The following is a 7,579-nucleotide window of genomic DNA, read 5'->3' on the forward strand; positions in this document are numbered from 1 at the left end:
GTTTAACCACTAAAGTGGAAAAAAAAACATTTCATCATCACAGTCTTCCTAATACCCTATAACATGGCTCTCCATGTCACAGAGCACAATAATTTCCTGTTCTGTTTCACTTTGTGAGCACACCCAGGGACAGAAGGCTGCAGCTGGAGGTCTGGGCTCTCCCCTCACCCCAGCCCCCAGTGCAGCTCCGGTGTCTGCTGCTCTGCTCCCAGCAGCAGCACGCTCAGCCACCGGGTGATCCTCTTGAATCACTTTTTAACCAGCTCAAGACGACTCCTATGGCAACAGCTGTGTTTGTGTTTGAGTAATGCAAGGGATTTCTAGCAAAGCAGTGAAGGGAGAGGGAATAGAAGACATTTAGCTAAGGCTGCTTGAACAAGTAAAAACCAGATTTCCTCCACATCTTGCTTCAGAGTGAGTTTTTTTATCTATAAACATGAAATTACCATTTGCTTTCTGAGCAGATAACTCTTTTTTGCCACTGGAGTGTTGTGTTTTACTCTGATGGAAACCAGCCGGCCCTGCAGGCCAAAGCCCCCATCCTGTATATGCTGCAATGCCTGCAGGCCCCCCCCCTCTGCCACAGCATTCTTCTGCTTGTCCCACCCATACAATCATAGAATCACAAGGTTGGAAAGGACCTACAAGATCATCCAGTCCAAACGTCCTCCCATAAGCCACTAAACCATATCTCATAGCTCCTCATCCAGACACCTCTTGAACACTACCAGGCACAGCAACTCCACCACCTCCCTGTGCAGCCATTCCAGTGCCTGACCATTCTCTGAGAGAAAAAGTTTTTCCTTATGTCTAATAATAACCTCCTCTGATACAACTTGTGACCATTTCCTCAGGTAATGCCTTGGCACCTGAGGTGTGAAGAGCTCTGCTTGTTGCACACAGCAGAATCCACATCGCTGCTCCGCTGTGACTGAGCTATCTTTAGGCTCTCCAAGAGCTGCAATTGGGTTTCCTGAACTAAATCAGTTTGCAGACCTGGTGTGCCCCAGGCTTCAGGGGTCTGACAGCAGGGCCAAGTATGGCACATCCCTTCCCCTGCCCTTCTCTGCCCTCTCCACTCCCTGCTGACCCATGCTAAGGTTCTCAGTGCTGAGACGAGTTTGGCTGAAGCAGAGATTTGCACCTATGCAGAAGGAATGCAGCTCCTGAGGGGCTCTCCTATTTTAACCATCACTTGATACCCTCTTGGATTTGTGAAAAAATAACTGCCCTTCATTGACCTCTGTAGGAACTGTGTCAAACAAAACAATCTCTTCTACTGCAAGAAGCAAAGCTTGGTCTTAAAGCCATATTTTTATCCCAAATTTAAATCCCATTTCTATCTCTTCTCTCTGAGCCTTTTCTTCCATATCTGTAAGGCCAACTAACATTTATTTTGTGGAGTGAGGGATGCTCTTGGCTTTCAGTTACCAGCCCTGGGCTGGTACTCAGAGCGTCATCCAGGGCTGTTTGCAGAACTGAGTTCCCACAGGTTGGCAGCATATTCAGGGTGCTCACTGCCAAGCAGAGCGAAGGGCTTCCAGTATGAGACCACGTTTCATAGCCCTGAAGATAGCTGCATACTCCTTTATTTACAAGTCACTGGTGTTAGTGATAACAATTAATTAGCTGCTCTGATGTCATGGTTCAGATAGCATTTTTCAGCCATATAGCACTCAAACTGAATAATGCAAAACATCCTCATCTTCCTCATTTGGTCTCTTCTCATGCTCAAGTATAATTGCATTCTCCATCTACCAGACCTTGTGCAGCCAGACTAAGTGTGGGTGACATTTGTAGGCCAACGGTGTTATTGTTACGGTCATGTGAATTTTGAGCAGCTCACTTCTATTCGCCAGAGTGCAAACTCACCAGAATCAGAGTTCAGCATCCAAAGGAATGGTCAAGCTCCACCAAACTGTAACATTTCCCATCAATAAAAATGCTGCAGTGCATCAGCTGGCAGGAATCCAGTGCCTAATCTGTCCCATCAGTGGCTGGAGTGATAGGGACACTGCAGCTGGAAAGATGCCGTTCTGGGAAACAATCTCATCTAGTCTGTACATTAATTCTTGGAGATTTTCTTTGGAGTTTTGTTTAATCAGCTTTTATTTTATTTTATTGTTGTTTTTTTTTAAATCTTGTGACTCCTGCTCCAGTGATCTGGCCGACACCAAGGGTGAGGGGCTGAGAGACTCCAAATAAATCAGACGTGAGAGCCAATGGAAAGGGGGTGTTCTTGGCAGGGCTCCTCCAAAACACAGAAACAGATGTAAAGAGGCACAGAGGAGCAGCAGTGCCTCACTGCTGCTAACAGAACCCAGCAGGGAGCTGGTTAAGCCCGCACTGGGGCTTGCAGGCTCCAGCCTGGCTGGACTGGGACCCAGAAAGGCAACGTCAGCACATGCAGGAGTTAAATTGGCTCCGGTCAGAGCACACGGCCATCACAGTCACACATGACATGAAATTCAGGGGATATCAAGGATTCAGTAACAGTCACTTTCCAATGGCACCGAACCTGGGGTCTCACTTGCTGCACAGCCTATGCCAGCAAACTGTCCTGAAAGGAAAAAAATAGGAAACAAGTCACAAGACCCTCTGCTGCAGAAAGGTTGCTGCTGCCCTCTGACTACTGCCTGGAAGAATTCCCATGCACTCGAAGAGCTTGTGGTTATGTTAGTCATGTGGTGATGAGAAAAGAGCCTGCTGGCAGGGTGAGGTTGGCGGGGCAGCGCTGTGTGACTGTGCCCCCTTTTCCTTCAGCACCAATGTGGAACGGGGCAGAAATCAGCAGCACAAAGGTAACGCTTCCTGCTTTAGAGGCAACTCTTGTAAGAAGAACAAGTTGTCACCTGTAGGTTTTGTTTCACTGCTGGCTCACCAAACATGCAGATCCTGCACGTCTGAAATGCTCCAGCTCTGTGAATTTGTTGCTATCAGAAAAATAAAAACTCTTGACTGACATGAAAGATGCGTTCTTGCCTGTTAGGATTGAGCATCCTGCTGCAGTAATGCCGCCCAGACAAAAACAAAGGGCACTTTCTAAATGCTTAAGCAGGAAAGCTGAACAAAAAGAAGCATAAAATATTCAGTGGGGTAAGCCATGCATTAAGGATAGCATTTCTGAGCACAGTGTCATGTTCTTGTACTAACGCTCTGCAGCCGCTGCGGTGGTGAGTTTTGAAATGCTGATATCCACTTAGAAAACTGAAGCAGAAATCAGAATATTTTTCAAATGGGGGGGAGGGGGAAAAGCTAATTGAAGTTTATCCCTATTTTTGCTGAAAACTGAACATTTGGGTAAGGATTTCCCACTCCAGTGGCTTGCTTATGCCATGTACCTGTGGCCCTATAGCACTCAGCTGGGGGCCATGGGAACAGCAGCACCAGGCTTTATCCAAGAGGGACAAAACCTGAAAGATTTTGCTTTCTTGTTGTTCCTGGGAGGCCATCATTCCATATTAAGCCAACACTGTGGAAACCTTTGCTTTGAAATTCCGTGATTCCCTGGTTGAATCAGACTACCTGGGAAAGTGCAGGCTACCTGTAGTAACCAAAGCAGCAGGCTGCTGATCTCCTCCTGGGGAAGAGTCTATGCATCCAGACAGGAGAGAATCCCTGCCTCTGTGTTCCTGAGAAGAAGGAAGGGCTGAGCATGGACACAAAGGACACAGCAATGTGCAAGGCAAGGCATGGGCTGCAGCACCGAGCAGCACTGGTCAGAGGTAGATGTTTGGCATTTCTGTCTCGTGGTTGTACAGAGCAAGTTTAAAGTATCTATATAAGGAGCAGCAGATGTGCTTATAATCCATAAAGTCTGACAGGGAACATCAGTAGAAATAATGCTCTCTCATAGTGGTCTTCCCAAGGTTAGAACCAGGGCTGGAAATGCCTACATGGAATAAACTGAATAACAGTTACCCCTCCTTCTCTTGGTATACTTGCTGATCTCTCTGTTTCCCCCACCCCGTACCTCTCCTAGTCAGTAACTGCAGCTTCCTGTGGTATTGAGGAGGAAATCTGGACATGATGTTTTGCAGAAGAGGCAGGTCACCGTGACAATGAAAAGTGGCAAGAAAGGACACACATCACACAGATTATGTCTTTCTCCCTGGCTGCACTGATGTCTCTCCTGCTGGGCGACAAAAGCCAGAGGGAAGCATGCTGGATACCAAGGGATTTAGCTAATAGGAATCAAAGTATGTTTGTATTAACTGCTCAGTGCTCAAATGTGTTATAAATATCCACATAACAATAACAACCTATTTCATAGCTTATGTATGACTTGATATTTCCAAAGATGTCGTTAAACAGCAGTTCTTGCTGGAGTCTATGACCACAGAGGAGAGCTTGTACATGCACAAAACAGACAACCTGAATGCAAAAAAGACATTAGATTTGCTGGCAGAAGTCTCAAACCTAAGTGGGGATCTTGGGGAACTGATGAATTTATGTATCCTAGCAGAAAGTTTGGGAAAGTTGATCGTGGAAGGGTGTGTTTGCTTAGATGTGGTAATATAACATACGGTACTGTAGCCAGGGGGAGCATCTACAAGTATAAAGTGAAAAACAGCAGCACAAAAGATTTGCAGGATAGCTGCAGATCTTTCATTATCAGCATAAACGTCATGAGCCATGTTTCATGAGTGTCTAGAATTGCTCCAGATCTTCTCTTCTCAACATGATGTCTCGGTCCTTTTGAAAACAGTTTGAAAAGTCACTGATCATTAGTTTGGACTTAAAAGTCAGAATCAGACGGAAGTATGACCAGTCCATTAACACACCCAGACTTCTCAGCATAGACATCAGTCCAGCTGACCCTGAAGCCAAATCAAACCAGTGTTCAAAGCAATGAAAAGCAGCACAGGGCTACTGACTCTCAAGCTCATACTGCAGAGCAACCAACTCAAGCTCAGTCAAAGCCCTTCACAGCCTGTTTAAGGACGCAGCACTCAGCAGTTCTGCTGGTTTAACTAAAGCAAAAACTCATGTTGTAAAAGAGTTGCTCATTTGGGGCCATCAGTAGGGTGGCAAAGATTACCACTCTCAACATCTTTTCAGCTTCCTGTGCCGCACATTGCCTGTTTAGCTGCTGATGTATCTGAGTGCTCCCTGACTGACCCGCAAGCAGCAGGTGACTTGTTCAAGCCATTCCCACCTGGTGGTGCTTCCTACATCTCCCAGGCTGTCCCTGCCTGGGATTAAACCTGAGGATTTAAGCAACTGACAAGAGGCACTTTTCCTTTGAAACACATACATTTGAGACCTTGAGAAACGCTTTTGAAAAACTACATACTAAATTTAGGCCTTCTCAGAATCTAATTGCCTTCTCTTTTGTGACCCTTTAAAACAATTAACACTCTGCAAACCGCTTTTGTAAAGTTTGTGGAGCTTTATGGCCCTCAGTATTAAAATCATTGGAGCCATTTTTATTAGGGAGAAGTGGGGCTCTGTCTCTTTAGCACTCCACACTGAACACACATCAACTCTATTTGATTTTCTGTTATTTCTTGCAAACATGACCCAAGTCCACCCCAGCCTCAAACGGGAGAGAAAAGGTCAGAATCATAAATTTCTGGCTCTGCTGGGTAAAGGTAGATATTGCACTCAAATCCCTGTTACTAATGGCAGCTGTGCTTCAGCGCTGCACGGGCAGCGCAAAAGGGCACCAGCAATGACATCTTTCATCACTCGCACTGAAATGCTCATCACTTACTGTCTCTTGCACAGAGTGCCAGCAAAATGAGATGCAAATGGATCTGTTGACAAACAGATTAAATGTCAGCACCCAGGGCGATGCGTTGTTACAGTAAGGGCACCAGATACTGCAGAACTGTTTAGAAGGGACAAGTGCTGAGAGGTGAGCAAAGTAGCCAGCATGTTTACTTACTGTGTAAGCACTGTGGTTTGCCTGCCTGGCTCTGGTTCCCTGCAGCCCTCACCCTCATCTCCCATTTCTTCCAGGTAGCCACATTCCTATGGCTCTCTGTTGGTGTTGCAATGCAGCAGGAGGAGTTAGAGGACGTACATGGAGACACTAAACCCCATTTGGGGGGTGAAATGCTCTCTGCTTGCTGGAGGCTTCTCTGAGTGGGGCGGAGAGCTTCTGACAGCAGATGTTGGGTGTTGTGCAACTTGGGGCTGTTAGATACAACGCTCCTTCTGTGTGCTCTGACTTGTTTGCTTGAGGGTTAGGCTTTTTAATCCCACTGGTATTTATATTGTTTTGCAAGGTTTTTATTATTACTCTGAATCACTATCCAGGGTTTGTGCTAAGCACAACTTAATCAATGCGTTTATTCCCATTTGCTTTTCTCCCTTAATAAGCATCTTGAGGCTCCAAGAGTTGCTGCTGAGAGAAGCAAACTGCAAACTTCCCTTTCTTTGATGCTGAAATATGCAGTGTTGTCCATGGGGAAGGAGATGGAGTAAGGGACTGCTGCTTGTTTCCTCTGTGCCTGGAGCAAAGGAGGAAAGATGTAACAGAAATATGAGCATATACATAAAAGGTTGTACTTGTGATTGACCTAGTACCTTCCGGGCAAAATAACATATAAGCAGGGTGGCAATTAGACAAATGAGCCATTCTTTTTGTAAAGTTGTTATTATTAGGTTATGTTTAACATATGCTCAAGTCTCCACATCCCATTAAGGACTGCTGTTTTTTGTGCTCTGCAAACAAGGTAGTGTGTACATAGTGGGCAAGATTAGGCTTATTCCAGTCAGTTTTTGATGAGTAAACATTCTGATGGTATATTTTAATGATGTGAATGAAGAAACTATCCCAAGAAAGGATGTGAGCCAAGGGGAAAAGCAGCTCCTAATGAGATATGAGCAGCTCTGAAACCACAGGGTTTCCCATCTTAAGCTGATGGATTTGTCACTTCCTCCCTTGGCTCTTTCCCAAACGTAGATGCCAAGTGAAACAAAAACAATAAGTTCAGCTGCAGATCTTCATGGATAATGACATTAATCAAAAATCACAATGCGGAGCATCAGGGAAGTATTTCTATGGAAAAAGAAAACCAAACAGTTGCTATAAGACGTGAACATCTCGCTTTTTATAAAAGGAGAATGTGTTAAATAGCAAAAATAAAGTGTGGGATGTAAGGAACTTCTCTAGAAATAAACTGGGGTATTTCAATCAGACGTCATCCCAGATGCTCCTTACTGATATCCTGAAATAATGTTTTCATCTAAAATAATCCTGTTGTGAGATAGGAAAATGGTGGGAAAGTGAGAATCCCTGACACTGTAGAAATAACAAAACATATCCTTGATAGTTTCCATACTTTGGAATACGTTTTTCATGCAGTAATTAGTAGAAGTGTGGTGTTTTTCTGAAGAGACTTTCAGAAATGAGGACAAAATGTGGTTTGTAAACCAACAATAGCCATTACCACCCTAGCACTAAACAAAGTAAAGCTGTAAGAGAAATGGGAAAGATTTAAACTTCCAAGCAGCTGGGCAGAAGTCATTCCCTGATGCCTGTGGAAACTTCTCCTTGCAGCTTCCCTGCCCTGCCAACGTGCACTCCAAGCTCCCTGCATCCAGGAGCAGATGCATCCTCTGGCTCCTC

At 45.1% G+C, this 7,579-nt stretch overlaps 1 long non-coding RNA gene across 1 annotated transcript; it reads right to left on the bottom strand.

Moving 5' to 3' along the window:
- Nucleotides 1-2,091: 2,091 nt before the first annotated feature.
- On the bottom strand, nucleotides 2,092-6,458 carry LOC107308885 (uncharacterized). Its single transcript, XR_001552973.2, has 2 exons — nucleotides 5,891-6,458; nucleotides 2,092-2,560 (listed from the first exon to the last, which is right to left on the bottom strand). It is a non-coding gene; the product is annotated as an uncharacterized LOC107308885 (long non-coding RNA).
- Nucleotides 6,459-7,579: the final 1,121 nt, after the last annotated feature.

This window comes from Coturnix japonica, chromosome 2 (assembly GCF_054131305.1).
Source record: "Coturnix japonica strain WE chromosome 2, WE-NBRP24, whole genome shotgun sequence".
In the NCBI taxonomy this organism is placed as follows: domain Eukaryota; kingdom Metazoa; phylum Chordata; class Aves; order Galliformes; family Phasianidae; genus Coturnix; species Coturnix japonica.